Source organism: Orcinus orca, chromosome 3 (genome assembly GCF_937001465.1).
Source record: "Orcinus orca chromosome 3, mOrcOrc1.1, whole genome shotgun sequence".
Lineage (NCBI taxonomy): Eukaryota > Metazoa > Chordata > Mammalia > Artiodactyla > Delphinidae > Orcinus > Orcinus orca.
The window spans coordinates 2628392-2644846 of record NC_064561.1 but is presented as its reverse complement, the minus strand read 5'-3'; the positions used below and the strand labels follow the sequence as shown (position 1 = coordinate 2644846).

At 46.1% G+C, this 16455-nt stretch overlaps 1 long non-coding RNA gene and 1 pseudogene across 1 annotated transcript in view; one reads left to right on the top strand and one right to left on the bottom strand.

Annotated features, from left to right (window-relative positions):
* Positions 1 to 408: 408 nt before the first annotated feature.
* The window catches only part of LOC117195679 (uncharacterized), a 57231-nt gene continuing 41184 nt past the window's right edge, over positions 409 to 16455 (bottom strand). Inside the window, exon 4 of the long non-coding RNA XR_007476198.1 lies at positions 409 to 3450. This is a non-coding gene — a long non-coding RNA (uncharacterized LOC117195679). The remainder of the gene's footprint in view (positions 3451 to 16455) is intronic.
* LOC101282494 (protein KHNYN-like) lies at positions 12604 to 15701 on the top strand (annotated as a pseudogene).

Genomic DNA, 16455 nt, shown 5'->3' with positions numbered 1-16455 from the left:
CAGTGAAAATCTGTGTCCTTGGGGGTCTCGTTTTGATGGCCAGTGGTAGAGCCAGGCACACCACCATGAACTCTGCCGGGCAAGCCCTCCTAGATGGGGAATATGCCACCAGCAGGAAAGCACGGCACAGCTGTCCAGCAGGCGGCCTTGTGTACAGGGGTGGTGCTTCTGTCAGTGAAGAACACCAGCTCCCTTTCCGTGTCAGACAGTTGGTCCCAAGGGGCTTCGCAACTGTTAGGCCGACGCTAACTGTATCTTCATGTCAGAGGGCAAGGGGCTGAGCATGGGGGAAGCCACATCCTCCTGTATTCTGGAAAGGCCCTTGACATCAGGTATAGCCCTTTCCTGAAGGTGTAATTTCCATTTCAGCAGTGAGGCCTGCTGACGGAAAATCAAATAACAGTCAAGTTAAGAAAAAAGAAAAGAGAATTTTATTCGAGTCAAACTGAGGATTATAACCCAGGAAACATTCTCAGAAAGTCTGAAAACGGCTCCATTGATCAGGAGTCAGAGATGCAGTTTTATACATTTTTGAGACAAATTATGTCTCATATTGACAGGTTAGCACTGTGTACATAGCTCAATCAACAAGTTGGGGTTTTTTTCCCCCTTAATATTGCATGTACAGACAAGCCTTTGGTCAGTGCGACCCCCTGTACCCTTGTATGAGATGAAAAAGAGATATATTAGTCATAGAATTACAATATTGAAATGCTGGCGTCTAAAGAAAGGGTCATGTTTTTCTCAAGGTTGATTTCATCCTGCTGCTTTGAGGAGAGCCGGTTAATGTATCATATAGATATGCACATTGAACACTGGGAAAAGTTGAACACTGGGAAAAGCCTGTCACAAAGGGAGCATGTCATTTGTTTTCTTGTTTTCTTTCTTAGTTTGATTGTCCTGCCATAAAATATTTATGATTTCCCTCATCACCTTCCCCCTTTAGATCATAAATCTTTTGATAGAAAGCATTAGATGATCAACTATTTGGTCCTTTGGTGCCGAGGTGGTTGCTTACCTGCCTCCGATTCATCATGTCCCTCCATGCTGGGTCTCGAGAGCCCGGTCCTTTTTTTTTCTTTTGGGGGGAGGGGGATGCACTAGTAGGATGCTTGGCAAGGACTGGTAGCCAATTCTAAGGTGTCCAATAGGACTGAGGCCAGTTGTACTTTATGTGCACTGTGTATGTCCGTTACCTTATACAGAATTATAGAAATGATCAGCAGTTTCAATTTGTTTAAGCATCATTATATATTTTATCATAGTAATTTAATGCAGTAATCATAGAAATACACTGATGAAGGCAAGTTTTATAGATTATACATTTGATCAGTCATCTCAGTTTGTTGTACAATCATTGTAGGTGTGCTTTTGGCCGTAGACTTAGAACAAGCAGTGATACAGTCACGAGTAATTTGATAGCCAGGAAAAGAATGGCAGTGCGTATAGTAACCATTGTCTGTAAAGCAAAGCGGAAAATGTTGCCTAGTCCTGAGGGTAGCTGACTAAAAAGGTCACTTAAAGCAGGGGTCCCCAACCCTTGGGACACGGACCACTACCAGTCCTCGGCCTGTTAGGAACCGGGCCGCACAGCAGGAGGTGAGTGGCGGGCAGGTGAGCGAAGCTTCATCTGCCGCTCCCCATTGCTCGCATCACTGCCTGAACCATACCTCCCTGCCCCCGCCCCGGTCCATGGAAAAACTGTCTTCCATGAAACCGGTCCCTGGTGCCAAAAAGACTGGGGACCGCTGACTTGAAGGATCACTCTTTCTCACATCTTGTAACCATTTTGCTCTTCGGAAAATTTTACCCGGGCATGTCTCAACCTCTGGAGGTGTTAACATAAGTGCAACACGTGTGGCCAATAGCACAAACACCTCCCTGTTTGGGCAGTAGGAGATCTAAGGCAATTCCGTTATCTCACACAACTTGGGCTAAGGAATCTAAGGATTTCTGCTGTGCTGCAGTGCTTCTTGCAGTCTCTTCAACCATCTGACCAATGGTGGCTGATAGGCTTCTAAGCGTATCGCTGTTTACATATACTCCTGCGCTAGGAACCAAGATTCCGAAAAGACTTTGCCACCAGGTTTCTTTGGTATCCTCCTCGCATGGATCTCCCGACTCTGTAATGGGGAGAAAAAGGAGGTCCATCTCTCTTTTTGGATAGACAATGGGGTAACATAACGTCCCGCCTTCTACTTGCCAGCTCTTCACACATTTATGTGAATACCCTTGGGAAGGTGGGTCAGTTCCAATACCATATATGAAGACAAAACCTGGGGGAGCACAAGTGACTCCTCCCAGAGGGCTTTTGTTGATGGCTTCGTTAACTGGAAGTTCTCGTAACACAGTATTAAACCGTGGGCCATTTCTTTTGCAGACTTTCCAAAAGCTATCCGTATGATATTGGAGGTGGGGGAGTTGCTGGCATACGTGACTTGTATCTTTCTCTTTAAGACCTCTGTTAATTAAGTACGGGACACGGGGACTTCCCCGGCTGTCCGGTGGTTACGACTCCGTGCTTCCACTGCAGGGGGCTCGGGTCTGATCCCTGGTCGGGGAACTAAGATCCCGCATGCTGCGCGGCACGGCCAAAAAAAAGTAAGGGACAGAGTGAGGGGGGCCTAGGGTGAGTTGTGTGCCATCTCTAAGAACCGAAGATAGTGTCAGTCAAGGGACGGACATATTAGTGTTTTGGAGAATTTGAACCTGAAAAGTTAGGCCAGAGGGAGGTGTGTCTCAGTAAGTGGTACCATTAGAAACATCTGAAAAGTCAGTGGCAGGAATTACAAGGGGTTTAATCGGCCTTGCACTGACGGATTAATCTGATGACAAATCCAGCAATCAGTTAACCTCCCCCAGTACCTATACTTTGTGATCGTTTTACTAAAGAGTTTTCTTTCCACCCTAAACACTGGCCTAAGGACATAGCTAGAAACAGAACAGTAACTTTCCATTTCTTTTTCTATTTTTTGGCTGTGCCGCGCGGCATGCGGGATCTTAGTTCCCTGATCAGGGATGGAACCCGTGCCCCCTGCAGGGAAAGCGGGGTGTCTTAACCACTGGGCTGCCAGGGAAGTCCCGTAACTTTCCATTTTGATGGAGAGAGGCGGTTTCTTACAGGTCTGGTCTGGACTCTTGGGGTGGCTGTCTACCACTGCTGTCGTGTTCCTCTCATCCTGGTCTGACGGAGCCTCTCTTAGTGCAAGTGGGGTGTCACAAATAGGGGTTGCAGTCCAGTCCATTCAGGAGGGGAGGCCCTTCTGAGGTGAGAGACGTGACTCCAAGAGATTAGTCCTTTAAGTTTTGCCCCCCCCAGGGATTTGTTAAGAGTAGCTGGTATGGTCCTTTCCAACGTGGTTGTAGAGAGTCCCTTTTTTGACGTCTTTTCCAATATCTCCAGGCTGTAACCCGTGACCCTTAATAAGGTCTTCGTCTCCCAGGAGCTCACTGTGGAAGGAAATCAGTTACTAATTTTTCACTTTCTTTAAGCACTTTGATGAGTCCCTGACAGTAATGCAGAATGTGACATTGAGGCAGCGCTGGTTCATACGTACCTTCATCTAAAGGCACAGGTCGCCGCCCAGTAATTATTTCAAAGAGAGACAACTGATGTTTACCAAAGCGGGTAGAGCTAAGGTTGAGGAGTTACCAAGGGAAGAGCTTTTGGCCGTGGAAGATGAAAAGCCTCTGAAAATTTAGCCAATTGTGTTTTAATAGTGCTCTTGGGTCCCTTCTACTACCACTGAGGATTGAGGTGATAGGTGCAGTGAAAATGTTGCATTAGCGGCCGAATCTTACCAGTGGAGTTAATAATCTGTCCAGTAAAATGGGTTCCCTGGTCGCTATGCAACTCAGAAGGAATGCCCCAAAGTGGAATTATTTTTTTCCCAACAGTAATTTGCCTACTGTGAAGGCTACCGGCCTTCTGCAAGGAAATGCCTCCACCCAGTGTGAAAACATGCAGACCGCGACCAGGATGCATTTATAGCCTTCAGAGGAAGGCACGTGGATGGAGTCCAGCTGCCAAACCTACACGGGCTCCTCAGGGAGGGGGAAGTGGCCTTGCGAGCCATGAAGGGGTTTACCAGGATTACATTTAGGACAGATAGAACATAGGTCATAAACCTTCGTAAGAGGCCAAGCAACTCACAGAATAGTGTTGAGTATGATGGGAACTTAAGAGAGATTGAACTGAGTGAGAAACACAGCCAGAGGAGACCCCATGAGAAGTTCTTCAGTAGCTTTGCATAAAGAGGGCAGTCGCCGAAATAGCTCTCATACAGGGTGGGAGCTCTTGGCGACTATAACATCCTGTGGTCACAGTGCCTCTGAGTGAATACACCCAGGGCGTGTCCTCTGTCTTCAGGCGCAAAGAGGGAAAATGGTAGTTTATAGTTAGGATGGGCCAGAGCTGGAGCCCGGGCTAGTGTAGGTTCCAGGGCATTTATAGCTTTCTCTCCTTCTGTTCATCCATTCAATTGGGTCTGGCTGACCAGGTTTTTGTGTTTTTTTTTTAAGTATTTTTAAAATTAATTAATTGTTTTGGCCATGCTCCGCAGATGTGGGATCTTAGTTCCCCGACTAGGGATCAAACCCGTGCCCCCTGCAGTGGAAGCATGGAGTCTTAAGCACCGGACGGCCAGGGAAGTCCCTCTGGCTAATGAGACTCGAGTAACGCATAGAGGTTATTAGGCCACGAGGGAGAAACTCGGTACCCAATTCCTGCAATACCCAGTTAGACCTAGAAATCCTCGCTGCTGTTTCTTTGTCTGGGGGAGTGAGAAAGCTAGGATTCCCTTAATCCTTTCAGAATCAATCAACAATCCTTCCTTAGATATTAAATGACCTAATTATCGCACAGTTGGTGAGCAGAATTGTAGTTTGTCTTTGGACACTTTATGCCTCTTGACACTAATTGTTGCAGCAAGTGGGTAGTGTCTCTTGTCAATCCTGTCCAGTTCTAGAACACAAAAGTAAATTACGTACTGAATCAGAGCAGAGTCATCAGGAAAGTGTACATCAGCCAAATCGGCCTGAAGTATTTGAGAAAAAGTAGGGCTTTCAGTATAGCCTTGTGGCATAACTGTCCAAGTAGGTTGGCCATCTTCCCATGTAAAGGTGAAGAGGTAGGTATTGACTTTCTTTTCTACTGGAATACTCAAGAATGCGCTCCGTAGGTCAACTACTGGGAAATAACAGGTGTCTGATGGGATGGCTGAGAGCAGTGTGGGAGGATTAGGGACGACAGGGTGGCAGGGAATCACAAGAGTACTTAGAGCTCTGGTCCTGAACCAACCTCCAGGCCTTTCCATGTGGTTTCTTACTGGTAAAATGGGAGTATCGCAGGGACTGGTGCAAGGAATTGTAAGTCTTTTCTTAAGGAATTCCTGAATACTTTTAATGCCTCCGGTCTGCGTGGCTATTGTCGGATATTAGGTAGAGGCTTGGAATTATCCATAGTTACCTTAATAGGAGTAGCCATTTAAACTTTACCAATATCTGAGGAAGAAGAGGACCATAATTCCTTAGGCACTTGTAATAGCAAATCATTTTACTTTTTTACTGAAGCATAGTTGATTTACAGTGTTGCGCCAGTCTCTGCTGCACAGCAAAGTGACTCAGTTTTACACGTACGTTCTTCTTGAAATATTCTTTTCCATTCTGGTTTATCCCAGGAGATTGGATATGGTTCCCTGTGCTCGGTTCCCTGAGCTCTACAGAACCTTGTCGTTTATCCATTCTAAATGTAATAGTTTGCACCTACCAACCCTGAACTCCCGTCCCTCTCCCTTCTCCCCCCACCCTTGGCAACCACAAGTCTGTTCTCTATGTCTGTGAGTGTGTTTCTGTTTTGTAGATACGTTCATTTTTGCCATATTTAATTTCCACACTTAAGTGATAGGGTATTTGTCTTTCTCTCTCTGACTTACTCCACTTAGCATGATAATCTCTAGTTGCATCCATGTTGCTGCAAATGGCATTATTTCGTTCTTTTTTATGGCTAATATTCCATTGTATAAATGTACCCCATCTTCTTTATCCATTCCTCTATGGACATTTAGGTTGTTTCCATGTCTTGGCTGTTGTGAATAGTGCTGCTGTGAGCGTTAGGGTACATGTATCTTTCTGAATTATAATTTTGTCTGGATATATGCCCAGGACTGGGATTGCTGGATCATATGGTAACTCTAGTTTTCTGAGGAATCTCCATACTGTTCTCCATACTGGCTGCACCAACTTACATTCCCACCAACAGTGTAGGAGGGTTCCCTCTTGTCCACACCCTCTCCAGCATTTGTTATCTGTAGACTTTAATGATGGCCATTCTGACCTGTGTGAGGTGGTAGCTCACTGTAGTTTTGATTTGCACTTTTCTAATAACTAGTGATGTTGAGCATCTTTTCTCATGCCTATTGGCCATTTGTGTCTTCTTTGGAGAAACGTCTATTAAGGTCTTCTGCCCATTTTTCGATTGGGTTTTTTTGTTGTTGAGTTGTATGAGCTGTTTGTATTGGGTTGGCCAATAAGATATTATGGAAAAACCCAAACTTTGGCCCACCCAATATATTTTGGAAATTAAGCCCTTGTCAGTCACATCATTTGCAGATATTTTCTCCTATTCTGTAGGTTGTCTTTTAGGTTTTCTTTTGTTTATGGTTTCCTTTGCTGTGCAAAAGCTTGTAAGTTTTCATTTCTATTGCCTTGGGAGACTGACTTAAGGGAACGTTGGTACAGTTTATGTCAGAATGTTTTGCCTATGCTCTCTTCTAGGAGTTTCATGGTGTCATGTCTTATGTTTAAGTCTTTAAGCCATTGTGAGGTTATTTTTGTGCATGGTGTGAGGGTGTGTTCTAACTCCATTGATTTACATGCAGCTGTCCTGTAACAGCAAATCATTAATTTCCTCTTGATTTGTCTGAATTTTGATTTTCATAACCATTCACTTTTCAGTAATTATGTTCTCAGCATCTACAGCTTCTAAGTCTAAAATCATTTCACCTACAGGTGAAAAGGCAATATGGGCATTATATGCCTCTAAAAGGTCTCATCCAATCAGATGAATTGGAGCACATTCACCAAAAGGAATACGTGTCTTCCTGTGACAGTTCCTAGCTGAACAATCATTGGTTCTGATTTAAAAACCTGCACAGGAAAGTTTGAAACCCCTACCATGAGAATCGATTGTTTACCCCGAGAGAGAGGGCAGTGACTAAGGGTCAGGTTAAGGACAGAGAGTGGAGGAGCCCCCGTGTCCACAGGGCCTTAGAAGTTTCCCCTCTGATAGTTATTTCAGTCTCCCCTAAGGTATGTGAGGAGGAGGGGAAAATGCCCTCTTGTAATCCTCAGAGCACCTCTCTTCCTTTTTAATTTTACCTTGTTCCAAGTCTCGCTTGAATTTGTAGCAATCCCTTTTAAAATGTACATGTTTTTCGCAATTTCCAAGCCTGGCTGGAATTTGGGCAGGTGAGTTTTGGAGGACCGCCAAACTGCTGTAGCTGCAGTCATAATCTTGGCTTTTTCCTTCTCTCCTCTCCATAAGGTTTTAGAAAGCTCATCAGCAGTAGTGACAAGGGCATTAGTATGCATAGTAGCCCAATCAAGTTCATGTCTTTTAACCAGGTGTACCTCATCTAATCCTTCTAGAAAACTACCTTCTAGAAAAATAGAATGTAATACTGAATCATTCTGATGGTTTACACAACTCTCTGGATCCATGCCAGAGTGTTGTTTGAATGTTTTTTCAAATCTTTCAAAATAATCAAATAGTTTCTCCTGGCCTCTGTTTACACTGATGGATCTTTGCCCAATCTGTTTTTTCTTTTCTTTTTTAAAAATACGTGTTTTACTTATTTATTTGGCTGTGTTGGGTCTTCGTTGTGGCATGCTCTTTCAGTTGCTGCACGTGGGATCTAGTTCCCTGACCAGGGGTCGAACCTGGGCCCCCTGCATTGGGAGCGTGGAGTCTTAGCCACTGGACCACCAGGGAAGTCCCATGCTCCATCTGTTTTCTGTGGGAAGATTTTTGGAATAGCCTGATATAAGTTGTGGACAACTTCTCTACCTTTCTGGCGATCTGTAGCCTCACACTTCTGAAAATCCTCCATAGGTGCTTTCCAAATTATGTCTTAGAGCCATTCTGTTGCTTTACTTTCAGAGACTAGTCAATGTACGAGCTGGTACAAGTCTGAATATCCAGGCTCGTAAGTTCTTACTGTAAGATCAAATTCCTTACTAAAGGGTCTTTGTAAGGGATCTGGAAAATCCTTAGTCAAGTTCCTAAGTTTTGTCCTAGTCCAGGGGCTGTAGATAGAGCAGGTTCCCTCTGCTCATGGGTGTTGCTTTCATTTTCTATCTCACATTCAATATACTTTTCTTTTGGTGTTGGAGGAGGGAAAGCAGGAAGGGCAGGGCAGAGCGGGCAACTCAGAAAGAAGAGAACATAAAGAAGCTGGAGACGGAGGTTGAGGCTTTCTCTAATTCAGCCACCACCGTTTCTAATCATTTTTGGTTTGTTTCTTACAATGAAGCCATTTTATTATTTCCTCACTTGTGAGGCTTCCAGGTCCCAATTAGAATATGCCTCCCTATATACACTACCGAATGTAAAATAGATCGCTAGTGGGAAGCAGCCACATAACACAGGGAGCTCTGCTCGGTGCTTTGTGACCACCTAGAGGGGTGGGGTAGGGAGGGTGGGAGGGAGACGCAAGGGCGAGGGGATATGGGGACATGTGCATGCATATGGTGGATTTGCTTTGGGGTACAACAGAAATGTAGGTAAATCAAAAGTACCCCATTTTGGCCATTTCAGGGACAAGTTATCTTTGGTCAGGTTTTCCCATTTGGTTAAATACTTGGAAGTATCAGTTCCATGGGCATCATACATAAACTCAGCTGGTGTTACCATAGGTGGCTGTCCAGGAGCTATTCAGCCTTCAAGGCAGTTTCCCACTGTTAGTTTTGCTAGCCTGATTCAGATATGAGACATGCTCTGAACAGTTTTCTAAGGGCAGTGCGATGGATCAGATGTGTGCACTCTTCCTTGCGGTGCGCGGGCTTCCCATTGCGGTGGCTTCTCTTCATATTCGTAACTTTGAATGTGTTATCCCATTACCTGTAACCTCCCTGGTTTCAGCTGAAAAGCCAGCTCATAGTCTTACAGTGGTTCGCTTTTAGGGGACAAGGTGTTTTTCTTGCTGCTTTCAAGCTTTTCTCCTTGTCTTTGACTTTCACCGTTTTCACTGTGACGTATCTGTGTGTGGAACACTTTGCAGATTATTCTTCAGAGTCCATTGGACATCTGCATATGTAGTTTGATGATTTTCCATAAATTTAGCACGTTTTCAGCCAGTACTGCTTTGAGTATTTGTCCTCTTCTTTCTCTCCTGCTGCCATCACCTAAACGCTGCCCCACATTTCTCTGAGGCTCTTCCACCTTCATTCATATTATTCTCTCTGTTCTTCAGATTGTACCATCAGTCAGTGTTCAAGTTCACTAATTCTTTTCTTTCCTCTGCCAGTTTCAGTTGACTGTGAAGCTCCTCTAGTGAATTACTTCTTATCATATTGTGGGGTGTCAGGGGTGCCCAAGACCAGCCGCAGGTCTGGGGATTCACTACAGAGCTCACAGGAGGACCTGTTTCAGAAAAGCAGTTATACACAGTTTATATTACAGGGAAAGGACATGTATTTAAATTAGTGAATTAGTACTTAGGGCAGAATCCAGGAGAAACTAGGCTCAGAGTTTGTTATCCTCAGTGGAGTTGCATGGGCAGAGCTTAATTTGCGACAACAGGTATGAAATATTACTACTAACAGGAGAGCTCACCCTAACCTTGGAGTTGCGAGCCTGGGTTGTTTTGTTTTCCTTTCTGTTTTTACTATTTTTGGCTGTGTTGGATCTTTGTTGCTGTTCACAGGCTTTCTCTAGCTGCGGTGAGCAGGAGCTACTCTTTGTTGTGGTGCACAGGCTTCTCATCATAGTGGCTTCTCTCGTTGCGGAGCACAGGCTCTAGGCACGCAAGCTTCAGTAGTTGTGGTGCTCAGGCTTAGTTGCTCCGTGGCATGTGGGATGTTCCTGGACCAGGGCTTGAACCCATGTCACCTGCATTGGCAGGTGGATTCTTAACCACTGTGCCAACAGAGAAGTCACCCACTCTCACCACTTTTATTCAACAGTTTTGGAAGTCCTAGCCATGGCAATCAGAGAATAAAAAGAAATAATAGGAATCCAACTTGGAAAAGAAGAAGTAAAACTCACTGCAGATGAGGTGATACTATATGTAGAAAATTGTAAAGATGCTACCAGAAAACTACTAGAGCTCATCAATGAATCTGGTAAAGTTGCAGGATACAAAAAATTGAGAGATACAAATTTGAGAAATCTGTTGCATTTCTATATACTAACAACGAAAGATCAGAAAGAAATTAAGGAATCTTTACTACTGCATCAAAAAGAATAAAATACCTAGGAAAAAACTTACCTAAGGAGGCAAAAGACCCGTACTCCGAAAACTATAAGAAGTCAAAGAAAACTATAAGAAGTCAAAGATGACACAAACAGACAGAAAGGTATACCATGTTGTATGACACAAACAGACAGAAAGGTATACCATGTTGTTGAGTTGAAAGAATCAGTATTTTCAAAATGACTGTAACTACCCAAGGCAATCTATAGATTCAGTGCAATCCCTATCAAATCACCAATGTCATTCACAGAACTAGAACAAAAAATTTTTAAATTCGGATGGAGACACGAAAGACCCCAAATAGACAAAGCAATCTTGAGAAAGAATATCAGAGCTGGAGGAATCGGGCTCCCTGACTTCAGACTATACTACAAACATGATGAGAACAGTACGGAACTGGCACAAAAGAACAGAAATATAGATCAATGGAACAGGATAGAAAGCCCAGAAGTAAACCCATGCACTATGGCCAAGTAATCTAAGAAAAAGACGCAAGAATATACAATGGAGAAAAGACAGTCTCTTCAACAAGTGGTGCTGGGAAAACTGGACTTCTACACATAACACCATATACAAAATAAACTCGAAATGGATTAAAGACCTAAACATAGGAAGAACACTCTTTCACATAAATTGCAGCAATATCTTTTTTGATCTGTCTCCTAGAGTAATGGAAATAAAAACAAAAATAAACAAATGGAACCTTAATTAAACTCAAAAGCTTTTGCACAGCAAAGGAAACCATAAAGAAATGAAAAGACAATCCACAGAAGGGGAGAAAATATTTGCAAATGATGCTAGAGACAAGGGATTAATCTCCAAAATCTACAAACAGCCCATGCAACTACATATCAAAAAAAAAACAAACACCCAATCAAAAAATGGGCAGAAGACCTAAAAAGACATTTCTCCAAAGAAGACACAAATGGCCAACAGGCATATGAAAAGATGCTCAACATCACCAATTATTAGAGAAATACAAATCAAAACTGCAAAGAGATACCACCTTACACCAGTCAGAATGGCCATCATCAAAAAGTCTACACGTAAAAAAAAAAAAAAGTCTACACATAGTGCTGGAGAGGGTGTGGAGAAAAGGGAACCCTCCTACACTGTTGGTGTCAATGTAAATTTGTACAGCCACTATGGAGAACAGTATGGAGGTTCCTTAAAAAACTTAAAATAGAGCTACCATATGATCCAGCAATCCCACTCCTGGGTATATATCTGGAGAAAACCATGGTTCAAAAGGATACATGCACCCCAATGTTCACTGCAGCACTGTTTTACTGTTTACAATAGCCGAGACATGATGCACCCCAATGTTCACTGCAGCACTGTTTTACTGTTTACAATAGCCGAGACATGAAAGGCAACCTAAATGTCTGTCAACAGAGGAATGGATAAAGAAGATGAGGTGCATATATACAATGGAGTATTACTCGGCCATTAAAAAGAAATAATGCCATTTGCAGCAACATGGATGGACCTGGAGATTATCATACTAAGTGATACTAAGTGAAGTAAGTCAGAGAAAGACATATCATATGATATCACTTACATGAGGAATCTTTAACTAAAAAAATGATACAAGTGAACTTATTTACAAAACAAATACACAGACTTAGAAAACAAACGTATGGTTACCAAAGGGGAAAGATGTAGGGGGAGGGATATATTGGGAGTTTGGGATTGACATATACACACTACTATATTTAAAATAGGACCTACTGTACTACTGTATAGCACAGGACACTCTGCTCAATATTCTGTAATAACCTAAATGGGAAAATAATTTGAAAAATAGATACATGTATAAGTACACCTGAAAGTAACACAATATTGTTAACCAACTATATATACCCCAATATACCCCAATATTTTTTGCAGAAGGAGAAACCCATCATAAAATTCAAATTAGAATCTCAAGGGGTCTTGAAAAGCCGAAACAATATTGATAAAGAAGAATAAAACTGGACAACTCCTATATCCTGATTTCAAAGCTACAGTACTCAAAACAGTGTGGTACTGGTATAAAGACAGATGTATAGACCAAGGGAATAGAGTGAAAAGACCATCCAATGGGGGAAGAGGACAGCATTTTCAATTAACTCTGGGGGGCTTGGGCCTGGGCCAAGGCTCAGTGTGCAGGCCCAGCCCCGGGAGGGGCCCAGCTTACTCCACCCCTGGCCAGGAAATGACTCAAAAAACTGTTCGTGATGTGGGGAAGAGAGGTCCCCGTTGGGGCTGGGTGGCCAAGGAGCCATGCCTACCTGGGGGGCTGGCTCCCCATCCCATGACCGTTTTGCGGTGTCTGCAGAGGCCGAGGACAAGGTGCAAGAACAGCAACCCCATGTGGAGCGCATCTTCAGGGTGGGGATGAGCGTCCTCCCAAAGGACTGTCCTGAGAACCCTCACATCTGGCTGCAGCTGGAGGGCCCCAAGGAGAACGCCAGCAGAGCCAAGGAGTACCTGAAGGGTCTCTGCAGCCCAGAGCTACAGAATGCAATTCACTACTCACCCAAACTGCACTGCGTCTTTCTGGGAGCCCGGGGCTTCTTCCTTGATTGTCTGACTTGGAGCACATCAGCCCACCTGGTGCCAGGGGCGCCCGGCTCGCTGATGGTCAGCGGCCTGACCGAGGCCTTTGTCATGGTCCTGGAGGAGCTGGTGGAGCGGCTGAGCTGGGACTTTCGGCTGGGGCCATCCCCTGGAGCCTCTCAGTGCGCTGGAGAGCTGAGAGAATTCTCTTCTCTGCTGCAGTCCCGGGGGGATGCCCACACAGAGGCCCTGCTGCAGCTGCCCCTTGCTGTCCAGGAAGAACTGCTCATCAGAGGCATCCGGGGGGCAGGGGCCCCAAGCATTCCCGTCCTAGGAGTGGGGAAGCCCAGGTCTGCTGGGTGCTCAGCACCAGGGAGTCAGGAGTCCCCTGAGTGATGGCAGGGGTGGCAGGAGTCGAGGGGAGAGAGACATGCTATGGGGAAGGAGGGGACAAGCACGGTGGTCCCAGGGAGATGGATTTGGGGTAGAAGGAGTGGCCCGGGGAAGAGGCCTGGGAGAGACAAGTGGCCTTCAGGCCACAGGAGGAGGAGAGGCAGGGCAGGCAGTGCCTCTGAAAGGGAAGGCTCTGGGGAAGGAGGGGGTGCCTCAGGAGAGAGGAAGGTTCTGGGTCCAGGGCGAACCTCCTGGCACCCAGGGCCCCTTCAGAAGGCAGCCCAACCCCAGGGAGCCTCTCTCCTGCAGCAGCTCCATAATGGGGAAGCCTCACCTCCAGGGAGCCTCTCTCCTGCAGCAGCTCCATAATGGGGAAGCCTCACCTCCAAGAGTGTGCAGCCCCCCACCAGCGCCTGAACCCCCTTGGCACTGCGGAGATGGAGGGGACACAGGAGACTGGGCAGACAAGCAGCAGGTCGTGGCTCAAGGTAGGTCATGGTTCAAGGTCGGGGGTCTCCGTGGAAACGAGGCACCTGGGGGGGGTAATTTGGTGACTGGCACGCAGCGTTTCCAGGAGGCCCTCCAGGACCCTTTCACCCTGTGCCTTGCCAATGTGCCACGCAAGCCAGACCTCCGCCATATTGTCATCGATGGCAGCAACGTGGCCATGGTGCATGGCCTCCAGCCGGGGCATTGCCATTGCTGTGCAGTACTTCTGGGACCGTGGCCACTGTGACATAACTGTCTTTGTGCCTCAGTGGCATTTCAGTAGGGACTCCAAGGTGTCAGAGAGGGTCACTTCCTGCACAAGCTGTATTCCCTCAGCCTGCTCTCCCTCACTCTCTCCTGGGTCTTGGATGGCAAGAGGATCTCTTCCTATGAGGACAGGTTCATGGTGAAGCTGGCTGAAGAGATCAATGGGATCATCGGGACCTGGCAGAGGAGTCTGAGAAGTGGATGGCAATCATTAGAGCGCCTGCTGCCCCTCACCTTCGTGGGAAACCATGGTGCCTGATGACCCACTGAGGCGAAATGGCCCTACACTGGATGAGTTCCTGAAGAAGCCGGTCAGGGCACAGGGGTCTTCTAAGGCGCAGCATTCTGCCAGGGGCTTCACAGAACACAGTCAGCAGCAGCGGGGGAGAAAAGAAGAGGAAAAAGGCAGTGGTGGCATTCGGAAGACGCAGGAGCCAGAGCGGCTCCGGCACCAGCTGCTGGGTGTTTTGGACTTCATCCTGCGGCGGGAGCCGTACTGCCGGGACGTCAACCAGCTCTCTGAGGCCCTGCTCAGTCTCACCTGTCTGAGTGACTGCCACCCCGTCAGCCCCAGCCTCATCCAGCTCAGCTCATTCTGTGAGGGTCCCTCTGCTGCTCAGACCCTGACCCAGTCTCACCGAGTTGGTGCTTTGTGTCAGGGAAGCACCAAGGAAGCGCATTCGTGTGTGGGGAATGCTCTTGCCTGGGGCACTTTGGGGACAGGTCTGGAAGGTGACCTGATCTCACCTTGAGTCAGGACCTCAACCAGCTCTCAGGAGGTTCTGCTCAGCCTTAACTTCTTAACCTTGCTTTATGCAGGGTTTCTGTAGGGAATGAGGGCTGCTGGGAAGGGTGGGTCACGGAGATGGGGACTGTCGGCCTCTCCTCTATGCTGAGCTGGGGATGGAGGCTAGAGTGGGTGGGAGGGGAATGTAGAACCGGTGGCTAGGAAGCTAAGCCTTCCTCCTCCTGGCTGCTGCTCTGACGGCCAGAGGACAGGACGAGTCCCAGGCCTGGCTGGGCTCCTGGGAGCATCAAAGGGAATGCTGGGCCCTGGAAAGGCTAGTGTTATGGGGTCTGGGTCACAGTGGGGCAGCAGGGATCTGCTGGAGAAGGCAGAGGGAGACTGGGCTTCTGGTCTCAGCTATGCCTGCCTGTGACCTTACAAGTCAGGGGTAAAAAAGCCTGTTGGGAGGAGAGATGAGAACGTGGAGGAAAGCTCCTTGGAGGAAAGGTACTTGGACCAAGCCTCAGGTGTGTCTGTCTGTGGTTGCACAGGCTTCCTAACCAAAACCTCCCTTTCAGAGAGCTGAGGGTCTTCTGGCCCCAGGACCTGTGCCCTAGATGTTTTAACACTGCATCCTCAGTATAATGTGCCCTATAATGGCCGCGCCCCTTTTAGGCAACCCCCCTGCAAATCCACATACGAAACGGTTAATTAGGGTTTGCAGAAAACTCTCAGGGTTCCTTCCTATCAATGGCAGCTCTCCTGTTGCATTCAGGTGTTTGTTTACAGTTGAACGAATGTGTCAGAAAGTCCGAAGTCCCTGGTTAATTGAGCGCTGAGCAGTCAAATAGCTCAAGGACCTAAATGTAAGACCTACAACAATAAAACTCTTGGAAGAAGACAGGACAAAAGTTTTGCAACAATGGATTTGGCAATAATTTCCTGGATATGACACCTGGATATGATACCAAAAGCCCAGGTAACAGAACAAAACAGTAAGGATAAATTGGGCTGCCTGAGATTAAAGTTGTGACTCTAAAGACATTCTCATCAGAGTAAAAAGGCAACACATAGAATGTGAGAAGACATTTGCAAATCATGTATCTGATAAGGGATTAATATCCAGAATATATAAAGAACTCCTGATGGCAGAAAAAAGGTAGACGGGAAATTGTTACGCTGGCTGTGCACACTTTCATACAAACGGGTCCTTCACAAGACCAAAGAGCAGAGGAAGCACCTGAGCAGTTGTTCCCGTGCCAGCCACCAGGAGAAGCAGCAAGAAAACACTTCCTACATCTGCAATTCAAAATGAAATCCTAAAGAAAAAATCCAGGCTTGAGTTGATCACAACCAATGGCGATAGCTCTGGACTCACCAGGCACTGACCACTCTGTCATCTTTGCCCAAAGTTGAAGGCTGATTCTCAATACCAAGCATCTCAGATGAGAGCCAAAATGAACCAGATGGAGAAAACCCACAAAGAAGTTACAGAACAATTGCAGGCCAAAAACCGAGAGCTCCTGAAGCCAAGCAGCTGCCTTGTCCAAGAACAAGAAGTCAGAG